At 51.0% G+C, this 12,146-nt stretch overlaps 1 long non-coding RNA gene across 1 annotated transcript; it reads left to right on the forward strand.

The window, feature by feature from the left end:
• Window positions 1-689: 689 nt before the first annotated feature.
• Window positions 690-8,523, forward strand: LOC132647129 (uncharacterized). Its single transcript, XR_009585415.1, has 4 exons — window positions 690-827; window positions 4,310-4,489; window positions 4,603-4,688; window positions 8,016-8,523. It is a non-coding gene; the product is annotated as an uncharacterized LOC132647129 (long non-coding RNA).
• Window positions 8,524-12,146: the final 3,623 nt, after the last annotated feature.

Genomic DNA, 12,146 nt, shown 5'->3' on the forward strand with positions numbered 1-12,146 from the left:
CCTACCCAGGAGCCAAGAGGGATACAAGATCCTTCTACTCGTACAGCTAGAACTCTGTCCCCCGCCTTCCCTGGGTGTGGGTGGACTTTCTTTTTGGTTGTCAAAATGTAATAACCCCACCTCCTTGTCACTGGAACAAGAGGGGATTCATTAGCTTGAACAAAAAGGCACTGTGGCCACCGGAACAACTGTCCTTGGCAACAGTCCTGAGGCCCGGGGGGTAAATCACACACGGCTCCCTGCAGCTCGTCAGTTCCCTGTAGGCAGAGCAGGAGGGAGGCCCCAAGGGTCAGTCTCCATCCCTACCACATCCAAACACCCAAAGGAACTCTGAGGTTACTAAGTGGCTTGTGGCTTCGGTCAGCCACTGCGTGCGTGCGTGCGTGCGTGTGTGTGTGTGTGTGTGTGTGTGTGTGTGTGTGTGTGTGTGTGCTGTTACGAATGGAACCAAGAGCCTGGGGTGTGCTGGGAAAATGTTTTGCCACTGTTCTGCCCGCCCCAGGTCCATACATTAGCCCTTAGTCAAGCCAGTCTGCACGTGTCAGGTGGAGCTTCACTCACCAGCAAATCAGGGACAGAAAACCTGCCCCTGGCTGAGTGTCTGGTGGCAATGTGACTAGCTGTAACCTGGCTGCTGGTTACAAATGGACCTGAACCTTGAACTCTTTCCTTCCCCAAGGTGGCCTGGGATCTCCAAACCGAGCTCTGCCCCCTCTTCTGAGATAGAGCATCTTGCAGCCCAGGTTTGCCTCGAATGACTATGCAGCCGAGGACAGTCTTGAACTCCTGACTCTCCTGCATTCACCTTGCAGGGATTGGAATTGCAGGTAACGGCTTGAACCTGGGGCCTCGTGTCTGCTTGGCAAGCGCCCCACCCAGTTCTGTCCAGCTCAGCTCAGCTGTGAGGTTGGTGCTAGAGGGCAGGAGTGTGACAGGAGACCCTCTTCTCTGGACAGCTGGCTGCCCCCACAGCGTACAGGAGGCAGATCCTGTAGCCTTCTGTGCCTTCAGTGCTGCAGAGCGAGTCAAGACAGGGAAGGGCTTTCTCCCAAGTGGCTATCAGGCCCTGAACTCCCAGCTCCTCACACTGCCTGGCAAGGCCAGACCTAACCTTAACTCTAACCTACATGGCTGCAAGGGGACCGTGCTCCGGGTTAGGGCCAGAGCTGAGCACGGCCCAGTATGTACAGGCAAGTTCCGAGAAGCGTCTGGGGAAAGGCTAAGGCTGTAAACAGAAATCTGACTCTTCACCTGCAATGGTTTGGTTTTGCCGTTAAAATGCTTAGCTACCGTCAGTCTCTCTAAGTCACTGCAGGAAATGAGTCTGTGTGACCCCCTTCGGTCCTATGAAGGACTCACAGCAAGCTAGTGAAGCCTGAAGCCACGGTCGCTCTGAGCTTCCTGCCGAGGGCCAGGGAGATGGCTCAGTAGGTGAGAAGGTGCTTGTGGCCAAGCCTAAGGACCCCAGTCCTATCCCTGGGACCCCCGCCTTGAAGTAGAGAAGCAACTCCTGCAAGTTGTCCTTTGATATCCACACATACGGCTTGTACAAACACACACACACACACACACACACACACACAGACACAAGTCTAGAAAGTTTTCCTAACTTGCCTGAGCCCACAAAGGGGTCTCTGGCCAGGGGTCTCTTTGAAAGCATTCGTTCTCGGTGCTCTCCTTGTAGAGGGCTCCCCCAAATGCCTCTCTCTAAATTTTCTTTTTCTTTTTTTTTTCTTAACTTCATTTATTTATGCACAAGGGCTTCATCTGATATACATGGATGCCAGAAGACATCAGATCCCAGGATAGATGGTTGTGAGCCACGTGGGTGCTGGGAATTGAACTCAGGTCCTCTGGAGGAGCAGTAAGCCATCTCTCCAGCCCCCCTCTCTAAGTTTTCAATCGTAGCATTTATCTCACAGAACTCTAGTGGTGTGGCCCCCTGTGGCCGATGAGAATAGGTAACACTCATTGCCTGCCCCACTGGCTGTGGAGGGTCTGGTGCTGCGCCCAGCGAGCCTCAGGGCTTCACCAGATGACTCACGAAATCACCAAACACATTTCTCACACTGGGGCACTTGTGTTAGGTACGGGAGAAAGAAAAAGGTAAGGGCGGGCCGGGGAGCTGACTCAGTAGGGAAGGCATTTGCTACACGGGCCTGGTGACCTGAGTCTGACTCCCAGAACCCAGGCAAATGTAGAAGGAGAGAACTGACGCCACAAAGCTGACCTCTGACCTTCACACACATGTGCTCTGGAGAGAGCATGCCTGCATTCACATTCACAGATGCACTCACGAAACAGCAGTAATGCCGGTGAAGTTGGTGGCTGTTGTTGCTTTTAAGAAAAAAAAAAGGTTGTCTTGTTGGCATTTTGTTTCATTTTGAGACAGGCTCAAAATGTAATTTTTGGCTTTCCTAGAACTCACTCTGTAGACCAGGCTGGCCTCGAACTCACAGAGATCCACCTGCTTCTGCCTCCCAAGAACTGGGGTTAAAGCCATGTGCCACCGTACTTGGCAAAGGTTTTCCTTTTTGTTGTTTGTTTGTTTCTGTGTAGCCCTGGCTGTCCTGGAGGTCTCTCTGTAGACCAGGCTGGCCTCAAACTGAGAGTTCCACCTGCCTCTGCCTCCTGAGTACTGGGATTAAAGGCATGCGCCACCACCGCCCAGCAAAGGTTGCACTTTTTATTTTTATTTTTTTGGATTGGTTTTGAGGCAAGGTCTTGCTTTTGTTTTGTTTGGGGACAAAGCTCATCTATTTAGTCCTAAGTGGTTTAGAACTTGCTTTGTAGACCAGGCTGGCTACCGACTCTGCCTCCTGAGTGCTGGGATTAAAGGCATGGCCTGGTAGGCTCTTGCTTTTAGCTCAGGCTAGCCTTAAACTACTAATTCTCCTGCATCAGCCTCCTGAGTGTCAGGGGTTCATGTGGGCTGACAAAGCTGGTATTCCTCATGTGGTGAAGAAAACAGACTTGAACACAATATATATATATATACACACACACACACACACCCTAAATGTGTGTGTACGTGATGCCATGGAAGAAAAGAACTATGCTAATGCTGGCAGTCTATTGCAGGGAGACCATAAAGCCTTCAGGAAGGTTCTGAAGGCACGTCCAGATCGAAATATTTAAATCAGCATTGGAAAAAACTAGGGGAAGTTGGCTGAGGAAGAGGCCTCAGGGCAGAAGGGGCTGCCTGGATGAAGTGTCTGAAGCAAGGAATTTGGCTCCTGTTAGGATGTGAGGAGAGGCCCAGCAGTTCTCCTGGGACCAGGTCATACTTGGCAGGCTGGGAAGAGCAGTTTGAAGAGAAACAAGAATTCCACAGAGAGTTAGATGGGGCAGAGAGCACGAGGGCCTGGGGAGTTAGCATAGCACTCAGGACTCTGTGGAGTCAGAGGGGCAGAGCAACGGAGAGAGGGCAAGGTCGCCGAATTCATGGCGGACAATTACTACTTCTTTCCTTTAAAAAAAATATTTATTTTTATTTTATGTGCATTGGCGCTTTGCTTTCATGTGTGAGGGTGTTGTATCCCCTGGAACTGGAGTTACAGACAGTTGTGGGCTGCCGTGTGGGTGCTGAGAATTGAACCCAGGTCCTCCGGAAGAGCAGTCCGTGCTCTTAAGCTCTAAGGCACCTCCCCAGCCCCAGTTTATTTCTTTTGTGTGTGGCCTGTGGAAGTCAGCGGTAAACTTTGACAATCCTTGCCTTTTGGCATCTGCGTCCTTGGGACTGAACTCGGGGCATCGGTTTGTACGCACCTGCCGTAGCCAGCTGAGTCACCTGGGAGGCGCAGCGACTATTATTTCCATCTCTGCCACCAGAGAGGAGTTAGTTCTCCTGTTTGGGGTTTCATGTAAATGGAATCAGACAGCAGGTTTTTGTTTGTGTGTGTGTGTGTGCGTGTGTGTGTGTGTGTGTGTGTGTGTGTGTTTTATTTGTTTATCTGTTGTTTGTCTTTGTTTCAAGACAGGGTTTCCCTGTGTAGCCTTGGACTCACTTGTAGACCAGGCTGGCCTCAAACTCACAGAGACCCGCCCGCCTCTGCCTCTCTGAGTGCTGGGATTAAAAGCGTGCGCCATCATTACCTGACTAGATGTGGGTTTTATACTCAGTTAAATCATTCTTTCCCAAACCTTGCTTTTTTTTTTTTTTTTTTTTTTTTTTTTTTTTTTTTTTAAACAGGGTCTCATGTATCCCAGGATAGCCCAGACTGGCCTTGATCCTCCTGCCTCTCCCTCTGAAGTGCCAGGACTACAGATGCCGCATGCAGCTTCCCGGCCCCTTTCTCTTTTTCTGCAGTCCTAACGACTGTAAGCTTGTCTGCTCTTCACGCCCGCCTGCAATGGGCAGCGACCAGCACAGCGTGGAATGGAGGCCGTGACAGCGGATGTGCATTGCGAGGTCAAACAAGTCATGACCCAGAATGTTCGAAGGTTTACCTTTGCTTGTTTATGAGACAAGGTCTCCCCCGTAGCCCAGGTTAGCCTCGGACTTGAAAGCTTCCTGCCAGACCCTCCCTAGTGCTAGGACTACGCCCTTGGTCCCCACACTTGCCTCTAAAATGTTTTTCTTTTCCTTCTTTCTTTTTAAAGAACATTCACTCGGAGGCTTCTCCCAGTTTCGGAGGATACGCTGCTGGCGACCATCGCATCGCGGCGGGAAGCTTGGCTGCAGGCAGGTGGGCGGGCGCTGGGGCAGTGGCTGAGAGCTTCCGTCTTACCCCACGGGCAGAGAGAGAGAGGCGCTCCGCGGTCCCGAGGGCTGTCCTCCTCCGCCTGGTGTGTGCACAGGAGGAGAAAGCCCTGAGACGCTGTGAGCCTGCTCCAGGAGGCGTCCCCCGGGGCTCACGCCCGCCGCTGTTAGTGGACTTCCAGCCTAGCCCCCACCAGCCTGCCCCAGGTCCCTAGTCCTGGCTGTCCTCCTCAGCAGCTGGCTGCGGCAGGACGTTGGTTGGGCCCATCAGTATTTGCTTCTAAATTTCCATCTCTCCTTAAGTTAGGGGAGCACACACGGCAAGTTCAAGTTGGGATAAGTCAACATCAGGGGGGCGGTGGCCCGGCTCAGCTCTGCTGAGCTCTGGAAAGTCCAGTTTCCAGGTTGAAAGCAGGTCACAGCTGAAAGAGGAAGTGCATGAGTCTAGACACCAGGATGATTCATTTGTTTCGGTCTACAACAGATTCTTTATTATATGTATTTATATATCTCTTATTTATTTATTTTGAGACAAAGTCTCTCTACATAGCCCTGGGTGTCCTGGAATGTTGCTACCAGGCTGGCCTTGAACTCACAGAGATCCAGCTACCTCTGCCTCCCACATGCTGGCCACCATAGGTGGCCCGAGCACGCCCATCGAGTTTGAGGCTGGCTTCAAACCGGCAGTCTTCCGCCCCCGGCCTCCCCAGCTATGGGGCTATAGGATGATAGGTATGTGCCACTGTTCCCAGCACTGGGCATGCCTTAAGCACAAGTCATCACCTGGGTTGCCCAAAGTTGCCGAGCAGGTCCTGTGACAGTCTGGGAGACCAGCTGAGAGGCACCTGACCCGAGGAGAGGTTGGCTTAGGTGGCCGGCTGCTCTCCTTGCTCGCGCTGTCTCCCAGGAAGGCGCTGAGGCCAGGTGTGGTGGCCTCCAGCGGTTAGGAAGTTTGTCAAGTTCTAGGCCAGCCTGGCCTCCACAGCGAGAGGCATCCCAGTAACCGATGACTGAATGAAAGAGCTGGGTTTGGTAATGCATGCGCAGGATGCCCAAACTCCAGAGGCTGAGGCAGGAGGAGTCTTGGTTTCATAGAGAGTTGTCAGCTAACCTGGGCCGAGGGGTGAGACTCTATCTCAAAATGTAATGAAAAGGGGCTCTAGAGACCACTCGGTGGTTGGGGTCGCTGGGGATCATTTGATTCCCAGTAGCCACATCTCCAGTCCCAGGGGATCTGCTGTTCTTTTCTGGCCTCCGCAGGCACCAGGCGAACATGGGGTACTTGTACATATGTTCAGAAGGGTGGTGGTGGAGGAGGCACACGCCTGTAATCCCAGCACTCCTGAAGCAGAGGCAGGGAGGTCTCTGTGAGTTCAAGGCCAGCCTAGTCTGCAGAGCGAGTTCCAGGACAGCCAGGGCTGCACAGAGAAACCCTGTCTTTAAAACCCGAAAAGAAAACAAACAGATGTATGTACATGCGGGCGAAACACCCGTTCCACGTGCGCAAAATAATTTATTAAGGAAAATAAATAAAAAGAAAAAACTGAATGAAAGAAAGGGGATCCTTGGAGCAAGAGGCAGCAGCAGAGCTGGTGTGGGTTTCCTGCTACTGACCACAGGCTAGCCGCAGCACCAGAGGAGTGTAGCAGTGCAGACACACTGGCAGAGGGGTGCAAAAATGCAGACACACAGGCAGAAGGGTGCAAAATGCAGACACACAGGTGAGGGCTGCTCAGGTCCCAGCCCCGAGGTGTAGTTTTAGGTCTGTCTGACTCAGCAGCGCAGTCCAGCAGAGGAATCCGTGCCTGGCAACTGGCTCTGCTTGTTGCCTGTTTGTTTCTTTGCTTTAAGAGAGGGTTTCACTGTGTAGCCCTGGCTTTCCTGGAACTTGCTGTGTGGCCGGGCTGGCTGTAGACTCACCGAGGTCCACCCTCTGCCTCCCAAGCGTAGAGATGACAGGTCAATAGGCCTGCGGCACCGGAGGGCAGGATTACCACCTCCCCTGGCTGAGAACCGGCTCTTAGGAGAACCACTGACTTTCACACAGCAATCCCATCCATAGGACCTACAGGAGGCTGCAGCAAAAGAACCTTCTCTTTCTTTTTGAGACAGTCTCACTGTGTAGCCCAGGCTGGCTCGGAGCTTGCTAGGTAGCCCAGGCTGGTCTTTGAGATTCTCCTGTTCGATTCTCTCATGGACACACACACACACACACACACACACACACACACACACACACACATCTGGAAAGGACGCCTGCCCCACCCCTGAGATAGAATTTCTCTGTGTAGCTTTGCCTGTCCTGGACTCACTTCTTAGAGATCCTCAAACCCACAGAGATCCTCCTGCCTCTGCCTCCCCAAGTGCTGAGATTACAGGCGTGGGCCACTGTGCCCAGCTTGGAAATGACTTCCCAACTACAGACTTTTTAAGCTCTTGCAGAGGACCTGAGTTTGGTTCTCAGCTCCCATGTCAAGGAACTCACACCTCCTGTAACTCTAGCTCCAGGGATCCACTCCCCTCCTCCGGAACTGAACTCAAGTCCTCTAGAAGAGGAGTCAGTGCTCTTAATCACTGAGCCATCTCGCCATCCTCCCCACCTTAATTTTTATTTATTTTATTTATTTGGTTGGTTGGTTGGTTTTGGGTTTTTTCAAGACAGGGTTTCTCTGTGTAGCCTTGGCTGTCCTGGACTCACTTTGTAGACCAGGCTGGTCTCAAACTCATAGAGATCTGCCTTTCTTTGCCTCCCAGAGTGCTTGGATCACAGGTATGCACCACTGCACCTGGCTTTATTTTATTATTTTTTGAGACAGGGTTTCTCTGTGTAGCCCTGGCTGTCCTGGCACTCACTCTGTAAACCAGGCTGGCCTTGAACTCACAGAGATTCTCCTGCCTCTGTTTCCTGGGGGATTAAAGACATGAACCACTGTCCTCCTAAAATTGTTATTAAAAGTTTTTTTTTTCCCCTTTATATCCTGGTGTTGGTGGTACACATCTTTAATCCCAGTATTTGGGAGGCAGAGGCAAATGGATTTCTGAATTCAAGCCCAGCCTGTCTACATAGTGAGTTCCAGGCCAGCCAGGGCTACACAGAGAAACCCCATCTCAAAAAAAGAAAAGTCTTTCAAAACATTTTAACAGCACTAAGTTTCTACAAGGGAAAACCCAGGCCAGAAACAGACCTGCCTTAGACCTATCGTCTCTGTGAGCCAGATCTCACTGTGCATCAGCCTCAAGGGAGACTGTTTTTACATATTTTTAATAATGCAGATAAAGCTGACAGAGACCTACTATCTGTTCCCTTGCATAGATCCCGACGTCTGCAGTGGCGCACATGCGTGGTGTGTACGAGTTTGGCGGCCGGAGGCCAGCTCTGCCACATGCTCTCTTCTTCCACCTTATGGATTTGGAAATGGATCCCAGTCGTCAGGCTCGGTGGCCAGAGTCTTTACCCACTCAGTCATCTCACAACTGTTTTTTTTTTTTCTTTTAATTTATTTTATGTGTATGAGTGCTCTATCTGCATGTACTCCTGCACACCAGAAGAGGGCATCAGATCCCCGTATAAATGCTTGTGAGCCACCATGTGGTTGCTGGGAATTGAGCTCAGGACCTCTGGAAGAGCAGCCAGTGCTCCTAACCACTGAGCCAGCTCTCCGGCCCGTCCACGAAGAGATTCTTTTTTTCTTTTTCTTTTTGTAAACATTTTTTTTTAATTTTAATAATTTATTCATTTTACATCTTGGTTGTAGCCTCCTCCCTCCTCAAGAAGAAATTCTTGAGAAAAATAAAAAAAAGCTGTAAATAAATATAACGAAAATAACACACAATTCAAAACCCTGGTTTCCTTCTGAGTGAGGGACAAATGCAATGAGTTGGCTCCTCGGCAAATAGACTCTGGCAGTCCCGGTAAGTATTGCTTGCTGCCTGGCCGTCTTCAGCCAAGCTGCCTGGCGGAGGTGCTGGGAACCTGAGTCAGCTCCTCCGGAAGAGCAAAGGTTTTTCACATGTGCAAAAGCATATTCAGGTTTTCCTAACAATATGCTCAAAGGGGAGAGTTGAAGGTCAGCACGATGGTTTCAGTGGAGAAGGTGCTCACCACTGAGCCTTATGGCCTACGGTAGATCCCTGGAGCCCACACGGTGGAAGAAGAGAAGCAACTCCAGCAAGTTGTCCTCTGACCTCCACGTGAGCACCACGGCCCAATAAATGCTATATTTGTTTATTACACATATAGTTCTATACGTTTATGTACAAATATACATATATACATACATTGTATGATGAAACCATGCCTATCCTCACAAAGACATTGGTGTTTTGCCTGCGTGTATGTCTGTGTGAGGGTGTCAGATCTTGGAATTACAGACAGTTGTGAGCTGCCATATGGGTGCTGGGAATTGAACCGGGGTTGTTCAGAAGAACAGTCAGTGCTCTTAACCATTGAACCATCTCTCCAGCCACTCACAGTACTTTCTGAGGCCAGTAATCCCAGCCCTCATCCTAGGAATGAGGAGCTGTAGCTTATCCGTGGCTACAAAACAAAGTTGAGGATGAGGATAGCCCGGAATATTTGCTTTAACAACAACAACAACAACAAAAAATTCCAGCGCTGGGATCTGGAGGTGGAGGCGGGCAGATCTTCAAGTTTAGAGCCAGCTAAGGCTAGACCCTTTCTAGAACAGTCTGGCTGGGAAGCTCAGTGGTAGAGGGCCTGCCTGCTAAGGGCTGAGTTCAATCCTCAGTACCCACCAAAAAAATGTGCCCTCGACTACAGTATAAACTGCAGTATTGACTACAGTATAAACGTAATTACGTATGCGGCCTAGAACAGTACCAGCACGGCAATTAAACAGTAATGGGAAGGGCTTCTCATGGAGGCCGCTGAGCAAGTTTGTAATTTAAGGCTGGGAGGTGGGAGTTAGGGTGCCAGGAGGCAGGGAGACTGTTGACGGGGTCCCCAGGGAAGGCTGGAAAGGGCGAGGGTGGTTTGGATTGTAGGGACAGTCTCGGGCCAGCAGCTTCCGGCTCTCTTTGAAGCAGCTGGTTAGACCGCTTGCTGTCTGCGGAGGGGCTATTACACAAATATGCTTTGCTGGCCGTGTCCGGGGCCTAGGAGAGGAAGACTCACATTCCAGCGGTCTCCTTTTCCCAGCGGTTGGTTTGTTGCTGGGACCTGAACCCAGGGCCTTGTGCGCAGTAGGCAAGTGGCTTGCCATTAACCTGCGCCCTCAGCCCTTCAATTACGAGTCTCTCCTTTTGGGTGAAAAGAGTGACTGTGTGGACAAGTGGATCTCTTAGAGCCAAGGTTTCTGCCAGGCAAAAGCACACAGGAAGCTCCAGAGGGGAGCTGGGCGCTTCAGGGTATTTGCAAGATAAATGATGGATTGTGGTGTCTAAGCCGACTGGAGAAAGGACAAAGCTCGTGGAGCCGAGAAAGAAAGATCCCACACCCGGAGTTCTGCTCCAGGCTGGAAATAGCGCCATGCCTCACCTCTGCTGTACCCGGCCAACCAGCTGAAGCCCAGAGCATGCCAGGAGTCAGCTACTGCAGTCGGAGTGGATGGACAAAGTCCAGTGTGTCCACAGGGTTGTGTGGGAGGGGACGAGAGGAAAAGGTCGCCGGACAAGGGATGGGAGTCAGGGTGCGCAGAGACATGTTAACACCTCGGGTCTGACTGCTGTGGCTCTCGACAGGCCATCGTCACAAGGCTGCCTCCTGCCTGGCATCTGGAAGCGTGTACTGTGAGATGGCCCCTCCCTCCCATCCCCAATTCCAGAACGGCTAAGAATGGCTCACTGTTTCTGAACCGTCTGCACAAACAATGTGGTTGGCTTGCGGTTACTTCTGGAAGTGTGGAGTTTGGGTGTAAGTCAGGCAGAGGCTGCTTACAGAGACAGTCTGCCTCACCCCCTCTCCCCCGGAAGCCTGGGCACGGAGTCTTAAGCCTTGTCGGTAGACAGCATTCCTTCCACCCTTACTACGCTTTGCGCTGGAGAACTGAGCACATCCTGAGTCCCCTTTAAGGCCTGGTTTCTAGCACCCGGCTCATGTGCCTCTCCCCTCTGCTTTGAATTCTTTCACAGTAACATGGGCCACAAGGATGACGAGCTTGTAGATTCCCAGCCAGGAGCCAAAGACACCCCAAAGGACAGAAAGGAGCTGGGTGTGTGTGTGTGTGTGTGTGTGTGTGTGTGTGTGGCACACACCTGTGAGCTCTGCCCTTGGAAGGGGGAGGCGAGCGTCTCAAGTTCAACGCCAGCCTGGGTCTGTCCCCCAAAATAAAAATAAACACGTGCTTGATAAAAGAGAGGAGTGGAGGGCACTCGATTTCACAAGACGAGGGCGAGAACTGTTGGGCAGCCACAAACGAGACTGAAAAGGCCACATGTCATTCAACAGGGGAGTTTCTGTTTTGAGACAGGGTCTAACTGTGCACCTCTAGGCTGTCCTGGAATTCACCATGTAGGCCAGGCTGGCCTCAAACTCAGAGATCCGCCTGCCTGTGCCTCCTGGGTGCTGGGATAAAGGCGCATGCCACCACACCTTGAGCACAGGCTTTTGTTTTGTTTTGTTTTTCGAAGCAGGAGAGGACACAGGAATAGGACACAACATACCGAATGTGTTTCTAGGGCAAGATGTAGCTCACTGCTGCCACCGGGACAAGCGACAAATGCAGTGATGCTCTAGATGAGGCTAGGTACACAGATTAACCCTGGATCTGCGTCATCAGCTTGTTCTGGTTAGAAGCTAATTGCTGGAGGACGCTAACTAACAAGCCTTCACGGTCTCTAAGCCAGCACTTCTCCCTCCATCTCTTCTTCTCCAGTTTAGGAGCAGACAGAACCAGCAATATTTTAATTAGTAGAAGCTAGAAATTACCCACTGAGGCGTTATCCACAGGGCAGATGAAAAGGTCTGTTTCCACATCTAATGCAAAATGGCTCAGTGGACAAAGGCACTTATTTGGCTACAACCTGATGACCTGAGTTTGACCCCTATGACTGACAAGGTAAAAGTAGAAAACTGAATCCTTCAAGTTGTCTTCTGTCTCCACCCACAGGGAAAGCAAAACAAAACAAAAACTATGGCATACTTCTATTTATACGGAGAGAAACAAGCAAGAAATGTGTGTTGAGATGCGTTAGGAGTGAGCCTGCAAGGGATAGGGCTCCTGGGAGTGGGGCTGATTTCTGACCTGGATTCCACAGATAATTAGGACATACACACTGTCCTATGTAAGTGAAGTGCTACTCAAGAGCTGGAAAGAAACAAAAAAAAGCCAGTCTCACTGAGTTAACATGGCTCTAGGTGGCGGTGAACCACTTTCTTCTCTCCTTTCTATAAACCCATCTTACAACTAGGTGTGGTGGCACATGCTTGCAATCCCAGCAATGTGGGAAGCAGAGTCAGGGCAATTGTCCAAGTTCAAAGTCAGCC

Source organism: Meriones unguiculatus, chromosome 14 (assembly GCF_030254825.1).
Source record: "Meriones unguiculatus strain TT.TT164.6M chromosome 14, Bangor_MerUng_6.1, whole genome shotgun sequence".
In the NCBI taxonomy this organism is placed as follows: Eukaryota; Metazoa; Chordata; class Mammalia; order Rodentia; family Muridae; genus Meriones; species Meriones unguiculatus.